Source organism: Eschrichtius robustus, chromosome 1 (genome assembly GCF_028021215.1).
Source record: "Eschrichtius robustus isolate mEscRob2 chromosome 1, mEscRob2.pri, whole genome shotgun sequence".
In the NCBI taxonomy this organism is placed as follows: Eukaryota; Metazoa; Chordata; class Mammalia; order Artiodactyla; family Eschrichtiidae; genus Eschrichtius; species Eschrichtius robustus.
In genome coordinates, this window is record NC_090824.1 from 75809432 (window position 1) to 75822381 (window position 12950).

Consider the following 12950-nt stretch of genomic DNA (forward strand, 5'->3'; position numbering starts at 1 on the left):
CATGTCAATCAAGCCTCACAGCATCTGGGTCCCTCTGAATAAGTGCTATATAAAATATTTAATAAAGAAAGGATAGTCTACCTGTTTGTCCTGGGAAAAGAACAATTTCCTCTGATAAATAAAAGCTAATGATTAATTACTTTAACATGAATTTCAGACACTCTGTTTAAGGTCCTAGGACATGTAGTAGGAGAGAAAATAAGAATGTACATGTACAGAGAGAAATAAGAATTAAACTCTGCAATCGAAAGACATAAAGACATACTGCGATTTCCCTGGTGGTCCAGCGGTTAAGAATCAGCCTTTCAACGCAGGGGACATGGGTTCGATCCCTGGTCAGGGAACTAAGATCCCACATGTCGCAGGGCTACTGAGCCCGCGTGCCACAACTAGAGAGCCCACACGGCACAATGAAGAGCCTTCATGCCGCAAGGAAGGCCTGATGAAGCCAAATAAATAAATAAATATTAAAAAAAAAAAAAAAAAAAAGACGTACTATCCAGGAGGGGAGAAGAGACAAGTGTAAAATTAACCACAGTGCTATGAGGTCGTTTTAAATAAATTGCAATGTGGCAATTGAGCTGAGGCTTTAAGCACTTGGAGATGTTTTCCCTCTGATTACTTGTTCAACGTTGACAATTTGGAAAATATAGAAAAGCACAGGAAGTGAAAAAAAAAAAAGCACACGTAGTTCTCTCACCAAGAGAGAACCGCTATTAACATTTTAGTATATTTTTTCTTACATGCTTTTTAGTTTTGCTTTTTAAATCTGCTTAAAGCAATATATGCATATGGCAAATAACTCAAACAGTACAGAAAGGCATACCAACGAAAAAGGCAAAAGGTTCGCTCTCCAAAGGTATGTCAAAATAAATTTCTAGGCCCAAGATGGAGTCGCTCCTGCTGGGGGTGTCACATCAGCAAACCGAAACTTCATGTTCCTGGAAAGGCTCAGCTTGACCAGAAACGCAGTACATCCAGTCAGCCAATCCTCAAACGCCATATTTCTGGGCTCTATACTTATTTCCTTGTTCCTTAATCTTTCTAAATAAGGTCATATTCACAACCCCAGCCAATCCCGCCCTGATTGCCTTGCCGCTTCTAATGCTGCATAAAACTCACTCTTGCTCAAACTCCCTGGGGGAGTGCTCCATGGCTTGTGAGTCACTGTACTCTTCCAACCATGGATTGTTTTCCTTTGAGTAAAGGACATTAAACTCGTTACTAAATGGTCTTAATTTTCTCCTTTGACAGGTAAGTTTCCTTGTGAACCTCTCTGAAATTCAGAATTAATTCAAAACTAATGCATACAACTGTATTCACATGCATATATTCCTAAAATGTATACAGATGGTATCACATTCTCTAGATAGTGTTCTGCATCTTGCGTTCCCTAACTACACAGAGAAATATCTTTCATTCCTAGCACAGTTGGTCCTATTCCATTGCGTGCATGGCTGCTATAATACAACCAGAGGGACTGCAGTGCAGACGATGCCAGTAGGTGGGGGACGGGCCATTTCAGGGTGAGGGGAATTAAGGGACCCGATTTTGGGGACGGGCAGGGCAGAGCTAGCCGGATAAGCCAATTTGGTTGACATGTAGGGTATTAGCAAGTGAGATGATTTGGGGCCAGAGGATGGGTGCTGTAGTATATGGCAGGCCAGCATTTTGGACTTTCTTTACCTTTTGTGGTGGAGAGGTAAGGAAGTCAGTTGTTTTGGCCGAGATATGGGTTGTCTGAAGAAGGGCTTGACAGGCTGAGAAGTGTTGTCCAGGAAGGAGCTCTAGGGTTGGAAAAACTGCAGGGCTGGTTAGTTTTCTGGTCTTTAGAGCTCCCTCCCCACTCTAAGAAAAGTGTTTTCTTTATCCACACCGCAGGACAGAGAACTAACTTGGAGCTTTTCCTTTTACCTATGCCCGGGGCTAGGGCGGATCCTTCCAGCCGCTAGCAAACAAAACCCAGCAATCTTTCCCCGCCCTTCCCCCCCTCCGCCGCGGGAATTCCGAGATCCGGGCGGGCCTTCTACTAGGCGCTCTGAGGAGCACAGATAGGATCCCGCGGCCGCCAATCAGACCTTCCGGATACCCGGATGTGAAGCGGTGCGCGGTACAAAGGCAGGTTTCCACCCAGAGCTTCGTCAGGTACAGTGGCCAATAAGCATTTCTCAGGCGATAAATGACAGGAAAAATGACCAGTTACAAACTAGTTTCTCTCACGCATGTGGAAATTCGCTAGATTAGTCTAACCCACTACTAATTGTGATTGGATAGAATTGTGAGGAGCTGTAAAACTGTCTAATTAGAAGCGGGAGCGAGAAAAGTCGCAGCCAATAGGAGGATTCCCAGGAGTGGGGCGGGGGTTAGGCCTTCGCCTCGGCGGCAGAGGAGACGCGGGGGCCATTTTGTGAAGAGGCGAAGGTTGAGCTGTTGCGGCCGCGTTGCGGACGTCGAGCAGCAGTCGGCTTCTCCTCGTAGAACCTGGGAGTAGGAGATTCAGAATCGAATCTCTTCTCCCTTCCCCCTCCTGGTAAGTGGAGGGGGCGAAAGCTGGGGAGGCGCTGGGTTCCTCGGGGGACGCGAGGGGGTGTGGGAGAGAAGACGAGGGAACCCTTTGCTCGGTAGAGTACGTAGGCCCCCATTTATTTTATTTGCTTTGGGGGATTAGATCTTACGCGCGAGAGGGTTTTACAGGCCTCAGCCCTTGCGTAGATTTTTAACCTAGTGTCCTCTAGGCCACAATCGGCAGGGAAAATGTCCCTTTTCTTTTTCGCTCTCCTGCGTTAACGGATGCTGTCCTTTCATTTTCTATGGCCATGAAGACTTCTAAGAGAGATGACGAAAGGGACGATCGAGATGCTCATTAATGTAGTTCAAGTTAATGTAGTGCGGATGCCTCCTGTTAAATTTAAATATTGGGCGGGGGGTGGGGAAGGGTTATCGAGCAGATATTTATTGTACCGCAAGCTTCTCAATTCTGGAGGGTACCTCAGGGTTTAAGAATAGTAAATATTATAACAATAGATTTAATATTTTACTGATTATTTTATTTTATTTTACTCCTTTCTGAAGAAATGATGGACCTCGAAATAGTTTTCAATTTTTTTAAAATTGTAATCTCATTTACATATTAACAGTAATAAAGGTGGCTTTTTATCTGCAGGTTACAAATCACTTCAAATATATAAGTTAGTGGAACTTGTTGAGGTAGGTATTACTATCTTTCTCAGAAAGGAACCGAGGCGTGAGTGTTGATTGCCAGGGTCGTATTAAATCAGTAGCAGAACTAGTAAGGAATTTGGCCACCAGCTTAAGTCAAGTGGCTTTACCTATTGGAATAGTAGGTATTAAAATTACTATATTTGAATCTTTACAAGAACCTAATTACAACAACACTAGTGGTAACTGGAAATTCCCAAACTATCTTGGGAAAATGTTAAATTACGAGAATTGAGTTTATTATTAATGTAACGTCCTAAGATGATAAAGTTTTACTTTCAGGTTATTCTGGCATTAATTTTCCAGACCATCCCAACTTAGGCAAAAATGCATAACTATATGCTTTTTTAAAGTAAGTATTACAGTGCTTATTACTTGCTAGGTCCTGAAACTTACTAAAGTTTTTTGCTAAGTTTGTAGAAATTACATAGGTTTCTAAGTAGTATCACATTCACTTATCCAAGAAATCGCTTTTTTTAATCCTTGTCTAAGATTTAGTTGATTTTATTTTTCATAATGTGTTACTGTCACAAAAAGTAGTATTATTAAGTACAGTTTAAACCAATACTGTGGGGTAAATTCACGCCGTAGGAAGCCTGTTTGATAGAAACTAAAAGTACTCTTATTCTACATAGCTATGCATTTGTTGACCCCTCACCATGTAGGTATTGTAATTAGGGATCAAAAGCATTGCCTTTAAAAAAAAAAAAAAAAAAACTTAAGTATATTATTACATGGACTTAAAACTAAGGTTAAGTGCAGAACTGTTAGATAAGGGCAGTGACTGGGAATTTAGGAAACCATACACCTAATAAATATATTGTTGGCAAATAATGAGAAATGTAAGAAATTAGTATTTAAGAACAGCTATTGATGGGAATTGAAATTAACTGAAGGGCACTTTTCTTTCCTTGAGATGTTAGAAATATGGATTCCTTAGGATCAGCATGTACCAAGGTAACACTTCCTTTGATTTAATATTCATCTGGAATGATTTGGCCACAAAATTAATATCTGAAACAATTCTAGATTTGATTTCAAATAGATAGGCATTAGTAACATTTACATGTTGGTTGGAGAGAGGAAGGATTTAAGAAGGTTGACTAAGTTACAGGTCTTCTGACCTTTTTGTGTTTCCCATGCTCATGCCTCGGGAGTGCCTGGTGGTGTTTGCTGTTCCTTTGTAAACACACCTTATTATTTGTGATTAGGTCTCTAGAGGGTTTCACATAGCGTTGGACCTTGTTTTGGATGGAATTGCTGTTAGAAACAAGCTAGGAATAAACTCCGGAATAGCTAGTAATTCTAATCTTAAAGATTGATTATATTAACTGGTGAATGTGTGAGATGTTAAGTGGGGAGTGTGACGGTTGAAAGAACCTTGACCTAGGAGTTAAAAGAGAACTGGATTTTTCCCGCCCTGTTGGTTATTACCTGACAGGCAAATCAGTTAAACGTTCTGGAAAGCAGTTTTATACTTATAAGGGGGCTTATACATCTTACCTGTTTTAATTTCTACTTTCTGTAACTCAAGTCATTTGTTGCCAGAAGGCTTAAAAGTGTACAGAAACAGTTTTATTATTGACAGTAGTTTTTGTATATTAGTAATTACTGGTAACTGCCTTAACAGTATCTGTCTTCAAGTAGTTTTATTAGTTGTTATCTTTGAGGAGCATTATGTGCTCATACTTAATATGTACTCATTCATTCTCATTGGGATTAGGGAAGTTTAAGGTTTTGTACATAATAGATTTACTAGAGAATTGACTTTGGTGTGACAACTGCATGTGTTCTCTTAGATATTGGAAATCTGGGGTTTATAAAGGGGAAGAGGATTACTATAGGGTTTTATAGTATAGTATAGCATTTACTATGATATAATGTTCTTGATTTTATTTTATATCGATCTTAACTAGAGGATAGAGATTCCTTATTAAACTCTACACAGTAGTTCTTAAACATGAGCAGACATTAGAATCAGCCAGAGGGCTGGTTAAAACAGATTGCTGGGCTCTCCACCACCACTTTCTAATTAAGTAAGTCTGGGGTAGGCCCTGCTAATTTGCATTTCGAATAAGTGCCACGTGATGTTGGTTGGCAGCCCTTACTTTGAGAATACCCCTTTAGAAGAAGGATCCAGATCTCCCAGAGATTTGACAAAGTATAAACTAGGTATACTGTTCATTGCAAAGATTACAGTTAGGTGCTAAAGTTAGTTGGTCATTTTTATGAGTGGTAGCTCATCAACTTAACAGCTTGGGAGACAGCTTCTTGATTTTGAAAGATGTAAATGTTTTCACATTAGTTGCTGCTTTTTAAGCTTATGTCTTGTAACGCTGGTGCAAAGGATTTGTTTGTAGATGAGCCACAGTTACATAACATATCCTGAAATTTTTCAGTACCAGGTTCAGGCTGTGACTCCAAAGACGAAAATTGAATGTTTCACCATAACTGAACATCCCTAACAGTTACTCAGAGGAGATAACATTCAAATAATGTACGTTTTCTATGTACATTTAGTTTAACATTTTGTACAATTTAACACATCAGTCTAAGCATAAAAGTAACTTACATGTCATGCCTAAACTGGTCTGCTACTACTAAAAAATCTACAGTTATAATTTTAGAGTTATAGTACCTGTTGCTGTCATCATTCACATGTAATTGACTCAGGCAACACTTTTTAAAAGCGCAGCTTAAAATTTTTTAGTTTACTGACATTTGAAAAGAAGAATAAACTCTCATGACTGGATATTGAAATGCAAGTATGATCATTCTTACTTGCTCAAAGACCTGCAATCTAATTGCAAATCTTGTTGTAGCTGATGAAACACCCAGTCTGTCAAGGTGGTATTATGTATCAGATTCTTAGAATTCCTATCTTGGAATTAGCTGTATGTTCTAGTTTATAAACAGTGGGACCACAGAAATAAATTATTTAAGGACCATAATTTACTTTTCACCTGTTTTATGACATTAAATATTCACTAGCCATAATAGTCTTTTTTCCTTCATTTGATTTTTTTTCATTCTGTTATTGAGGGGGTTAATGTGCTCCTTATTTAAATCATCTTTCGCCCTGATAGGGGGGAAAGTTCTGTCAGGTCTTTTGGTTTGACCACTCATTGGTTTTGAAACTAGATGTCATCTCTAGTATGTGTTTTCAGGGTAGACCATTCCCCTTCAGTTTGTATCAGAGTAAAAGCTACATGGACTTAAAACCCACGAATCTGCTTCATAATCTTGATGTTAGACATTTGCTCACTTCTTCATCTCTGCTGACATGGTTTTTCTATATTTTCTTTGCCCAAACTGCTGATTATCAAATTGAATGTTCGAATGTGAACCTTTTTTTGAGACCCTTAAGGGAATACAGGTGCATATTTAGTTAACTTTAGGCACCTGCTGACATTGAAGAATTGTGAAGACAGTCACTGGTAGAGGCGATGATTCTATAGAAGCTCTCCCCATCCCAGTGGGATGTATGCTTTACCAAAATGTGTTAGATGCAATGGACAGATGTTTCTGTCTTGGGGGTTTAGGGCACAACATTTCTGAGGAACTCTGACTCAATCTGTCCCTTCTCCTTTCACAGGGCAGCAAGGCGAACCCCATCCCTACTCACTGGAGCTCAGCTTTGATTTTTAACCTCCCTTCCCCACCCTTCCAGAACACACACATTCCCATTCCAAAACTGATTTTATAAAGACATTTTAAACATAATGATGCAACTTGGTGTGCACTACGGCAAATTTACAGGTGTTTTTTTTTTAATTGTTTCCAAAAACGGGACTTGGATTTAAGATGTAATTTTTAAATTTCTATTTCTATTTTTTCTGCAGCAGTTGGGTAGGAGGAGGAGGAGCCTTTTAGCCTCTCATAAACTGACCTCTCTACTTCCTCGTGTATTTTTAAGTTTGATTGATGATGTGGAAAGGGCTTTGCTTGTCTGCTACTGAGAACTTTACCCTTGCGGTTTTTGTGGAAACTGCTTTTGGAAAGAGAAAAGAAATGAACTTTACTGACTTGACATTTTTGCACCTCCCGTTTTTCTAATCTGGGCTATTTTTATTTTTGTTTTTTTACAGTGAGATTTTTTTGATCTTCAGCTACAGTAAGTTATTCCAATTTTTTTTTTACATTTTTCCTGACTTTCCGCTGATTTCCTTTTTATTGTTGTTACTAGTTACTATTATTATTTATTATTATACTTAATGATGGTGATGATGATGATGATAATGACAGTGATGATTTTTAACCGGATTAAAATCGAGTTTTTCTGAATGTTCATAAGAATTTCTCCGGCCTCCTGATTGACTTTGGAGTTTTGCATCTTGGGAGAGAAAGTGAAGGCATTAGCATTTTTAAGTGGATTGATCACATAAACCTTTTCTCTCCCAACCCCTCCCCTCCCCCCCGCCCTCATCCCCTTCCCCACGCTCGAAAGAATTTTACTGGCTGTTAAGTCTGTGACCTTATTTTTCCTGATCTTTAACTTAACTGTTTTAGAGCATCTCTGGACGTCGTCTGTATTTTTAATTTTTTTATTTTTGTTTTTTTATTTTTAATCTTTCATTTGTTAAATTTTTAAACTGTGCTGCAATAAAATGTGTGTGGTACTACTTAACACCTAAGTTGGTGATGGCATTTTCCCAGAAAGCCATCTCCCTCCTGTTTCCCTTGAAATCCCATCCTGCTTTTCCTGTACACTACCCCTCACAAACCACAAGCTGCAGCAACATGGATGCCCAGCCTGGAGCAGCAGCAGCCAGGATGACCTGGAGCCAGGGGGGCCTTCGGAACAGATGCACACCCTTCCTGGGTGATGGTAAGAGGTGTGAGGTCCACTTGGTTTCATTGGAAAGACTAGGAAATACACTGGTTTCAGTTTAGTTGATGTGGTGTAGGTGATAGCTTCTACCTGGAAATGTTTGGGTTAAGGCTTTTGTGCGTATCTCAAGAGATGTTTCCTAAGGGAGACCACTTCAGGGTTTTGTAAACTAATGGAATTATGAGTGTCAAACTGGGGCTTGCTGAGAGTTTTTCACAAATGGAAAGAGCAGCTGAAGTTCGCATATACTTTAGAATGAAGACGACTTGTTTTAATGATTAGCAACAAGACAGACGTAGTAGGTGGTACTTTTTCTTAGATTATTGCAAATCAGCAAAAATTTTCTGTCATTTAGAGTTATCTTCCTTGGGTCTGTGACAACAATTTTGGATTGTATTCTGTTTAGACTGTTTTTTATCATTAAAATTTAATGTGAATCAAACCACAAGACGCATGCTGTGGTACTGAAATGCTATCTCACTGGAAGGTTTTTTTAAAAGGAAAAAGATAAGCAGACTTTTTAACCTCAGAAAGCAGGAAAATCTGTATCATCTCTGTGTCCAAATCAGGAAAGATCGAGGAGTGACCTCTTTTTCAGTGATGACTTGTGGCCCAGCTAGGTATTGGGGAATCCACTGTGTTCCCAAGGGTAATAAAGAATGAATCTGGTCTATTCACAAGAAAAATGCAGAGATTAATAAGGATGTGAATAGCCAAAGAGTTGAGAATATTAGCAACCTGTAGTGGTTTACTGACAGCAGTGGAATATTTTGATAACTCACTTTAGAGTTGCTTTAATAGATTTTGAGCTGGGCTGGGGCAGGGAGGAGAAGTGGAGTGATTTTTAAAGGTATATTTAGTTCTGTGGGTTCTAGGGCAAATCACATTCTTGACCCCTTCCCTTACTCATTCTGAAAGAGTAAAATCTAAAGTGAACACTGAAGGCAACCTCAAAGGAAAACGGAATGGGAGAAAGTTAAGTAAAATGTCCTGAGGTTATCTGGAAGAGGAATGGAAAATTTTCTTTTATAGGTCCAAGTTTTACTGATACCCTCTTTTGTATGAAAGCTGTTTCTACCTCTCTGTTTCTGTTACTGTCATTGTGTGGCTGTTGTTCACTATAGGTTCAGTTTAATTTGTTTCTTAATTTTGTAAATCCATTATTTTATGGGTCATGTTCTTCTGATTTTGGGGGTGCAAAAAGGTATAATAGTTCTTCAGGGACTCAAAACCTTGTGAGGGAGACAGATGGATGAGATAATGTCACCATGTGATACAGGTGGGTACAGAGACTAGAGCCATGCAAAGGTGGGTACCTAACTGACTCTTTTAAGAGGTCAGGAAGTGCTTTTAAGAGAAAGGGAGCTGAACTGAATCCTGTTAGAGAGTTAAGGCCAGGTTATAAAAATTTTAATGCCGTGCTAATAAGTTTGTATTTTATCCAGAAACCAGTGGTGAACTATTGAAAGATTCTAAACTGGGGAGTGACATCAGATTTTCATTTTTAGAAATGTCATCTGGTAGCAGTGTGGAAATGGCATAGAGGCGAGTAAGATTGGAGTAGGTGATAAATAAGGAAGATACTAAAATAGAAGGGAGAATAATGACCTGGCCTGGCCAAAAGCAATGGTATTCGGGTTAGAAGGGGGTAAATTTAGGAGGATGTGGTGGTGGCTGTGATAGGAAGAGTGAGGGATTTGGCATGACTCCCAGGTTTCAAGTTGGAGATGTTTGTTCGTTAAACATTTGAGTGCTCATTCTGAAAATCACTGTTAGACTTGGGCACATACAGATGAGCAAAACATACTGTCTCCTGTCCTCTTGAATATTATAGACATTGAGGGGAGAAATAAAGTGAATAGCACTTTCACAGTTTAGATCCTTGAAGGAAAAGAACAGAGTGAGATGGTATTTAAGGGAACCAAATTTAGAATATGGAGGTGGGAGGGTGCTGCTAGCAAAGAGACCTTAAAGGAACTGATGTTGAAATTGAGGTCTGGAAGTAGATGATCTTACCTGAAAGCACAGATATTGGGGGGAAATCTTGGCCTCTAGAGCAAGAAATACTACTGGAGAATAGTCAACAAGAATGCATAGAGTAACAGATGAAGTTGGAAAAGTAGGCAAGTATCAAGCATAGTGTACAGGTCCTTAAAAGGTCCATGTTTAAGATCTAGATTGTCTTGGGCACAATAGGAATCTGTTGAAGGACTTTGGAGATTGGAGAGATCTGATTACTTTCTTGGAATTTCCTTCAGGCTGTTGTGTAGGGAATGTTAGTAATGAGGACTAAGTGCAATTAGGACTAAATAAGTTAGAAGACCTGTTATAGTAGGCCACTATCTATTCATCTCTTGAAGAAAGTAGTAATCCCAGGCCTAAGGGCACTTGCCCTGGTTTTTCCGAATGAGATTTCTTTGCGTATATTAATGAGCAAATGTAATGAGTTTGAAGAGGACAGGTTAGTTAGGCTTTAGGAAGTTACTAGTTATTACTGTATCACCCCTGTTGGGTCAGACTTGACATAATAGCTTTCCTGTTTGAAAGGAAAAATGAAGTAGAAAAACTTGAATTTCTTCCTTTTGGAAGTAATAATCTGGACACTTTACCGTGTGTCCACCACTGTTCAAAGTTCTTGTGTTAACTTAATCATCACCATAACCTTATGTAAATATTAATGTCTTTCACGTTTTGGAGATGAAACTGTTGAAGCACAGAATTTAAATAATTTGCCCAAAGTTAGACACCTAATAGATGGTGAGGCATGGATTCAACCCAGGCAGTTAAGCCTGCAGATTTCAACTCTTAGTCATACTAGACAGACTGTGCTTTATTTGACATGTGAAGTATTCTAGGAAAACAAATCTTTAATTTGGTTTAAGTGCCAAAAAAGAAAAAATAAACTGCTCTGGATTTCTATTTTTAGCAAGTTTGAAGCTAAATGTCATTGTTAAATATTTTGTTGTTCAACTCACAACAGTTTAAATAGCATGAAGTATCCAAGGTAATTGTTTAGGTAGATGTAGCTTTGTAGTATAATTTTATGGACTCTTCGGATGTGACAGCATTCTTTAGGGAAGTAAACATATTTAGAAGTGAGTTTCCGTGGGGAGAAAAAATAAATAATTGTATTATTTATGGTTTTAAAAAATATGTAACCCAGAGGGATGTTACTAAATCCAGTGGTTCTTTTTCAGTCCTTATCAATCACATTTGACCTGTTGGTGTGATTTAACCAGTCGAGCCACTTTCTTCCTTAAAACATTTTTTTACTTAACTTCCAGGTTTTTATTCTTTTTTTGGCTATTCCTTCTGCCACTCAGCTGGAGTGCTCTGTGGTTCAGCTCTTCCACTTTTCTATTCACACTTCCTGGGTCATTTCATCAGTTCTATGATTTTATATACTATCTGTAAACTGATGATTCCCACACATCTATCACCAGCCCGGACTTCTCTTTTGAATGACATACTGTCATCTGTCCAGTTACCTTCCTGACAACTCTTGAATGTTAAGTATATCAATTTAAAAGTACGAAACTGGGCTCCTGCTGTTCTTCCCTCAGACCAGTTTCTTCTGCAGTGTTGCCCATTTCAGTTAATGAAACTCCAGTTTTCTTGTCAGTTAGGCCAGACTTTGGTTAGCCATCCTTGACTTTTTTTCCCTCTCATACCTCACCTTTGGCATTGTAGAAAATGCTGTCATCTCTGCCTTTAAAATATAACAAGAATTCTCCACCCATCCTGCTATGGCCTGATCCAGTTTCAAGCCATCATTTGTCTTGCGCATTATTGCAATAGGTTTATGTTTCTTTTGCCCCTCTACACCAATGTGTAACTAGATCGATCCTATTGAAATGTAATGCTTGAAAAATGTATTGCCTGAGTAGTTTCCTTCTTGAAACTTAATAGCTGGCTATTTCAGTGTTGAAGTCAAAATTTTGCTGTGATTTACAAGATGCCCTATGTGATCTGTTGTGCCTCTCCTCCCGTGTTAATGATATACTACTCTGCTCCAGCCACACTGGCCTCCTTACTGAGACTTGAACATACTAGATGTTCCTACCTCAAAGCCTTTCCTTGGAATTTTCTTCCCCTAGACATTGAGAAGGTTGGGTTCCTCAGTTCGTTTAGGTTCTTACTCAAAAGCCACTGCCTCAGTGCTGTTTTCTCTCACTTAGCCTTCTAAATACTCTTTAGCTCTTTTCATCAACTCACATATTATAGAAGTTTATTTTCTACTATGTAAAGATATAGAGAAATATTTGGAAAGATACACGCGAAACAACATTGATCGATTACTTCTGGACAAGGGAGAGGGATTTAGGAGGGTTAGGAGAAAACTTTTGCTTTGTGTGCTCAAAGGCTTAATGAGCAACCCAGCATTATTTTGCTTCTAATTAAAAAACTTCAAACTCCTTGTCGTAGGTATACTTCAACTCTTCGGATTTTGTGTCTGCGTATAAATAGCATAACTATGGCCTGTGTAGTAGAAGTTTAGTAAGCAGTTTTTATAGTTAAGTTGTAAAAACAGCCTTAAGATATGTTTGGCTGTGATGGAATGAGTCATATTAGCATTTGAGGGCATAGGCTGCTGTGTTGCCTGTGATGGAGCTGTAATCAAAATTTGGAAGAACTTTATCATTTTTTAAAAATTTATTCTCCAGTGGGAGTGCATCGCTGTCTTTAAGAGGTAGCCATAGCAGATTAAAGGACATCTGAGTTTTTCTTCCTACCTAAACTGATTCCAATTTCACCAGTCTGAAATATTCTTCCTGCTTCTTATTTAGATTAACCTACAGCTTTTGAGTTGATTTCAGAACTAATATAACTCCCTGGAAGTTCATTGAACCAGTCTTAGGCTTTTCTAACTAGTCTGGAATGAAATTTCGGAATAGTTTAG

General features: G+C 38.8%; 1 protein-coding gene across 9 annotated transcripts in view; it reads left to right on the forward strand.

Moving 5' to 3' along the window:
* The first annotated feature begins 2384 nt into the window (after positions 1-2384).
* HNRNPC (heterogeneous nuclear ribonucleoprotein C) overlaps positions 2385-12950 on the forward strand; it is a 46308-nt gene continuing 35742 nt past the window's right edge. For 4 of the 9 annotated variants that reach the window (XM_068548158.1, XM_068548216.1, XM_068548225.1 and 1 more), the window contains exons 1-3: positions 2387-2530; positions 6815-6978; positions 7308-7333. The gene's annotated coding sequence lies outside the window, so the exon portion shown is untranslated. Of the gene's footprint in view, positions 2531-3163; positions 3208-6814; positions 6979-7307; positions 7334-7438; positions 8055-12950 lie in introns of those variants that run through there. The other 5 variants (XM_068548188.1, XM_068548178.1, XM_068548168.1 and 2 more) reach the window with 5 other exon arrangements.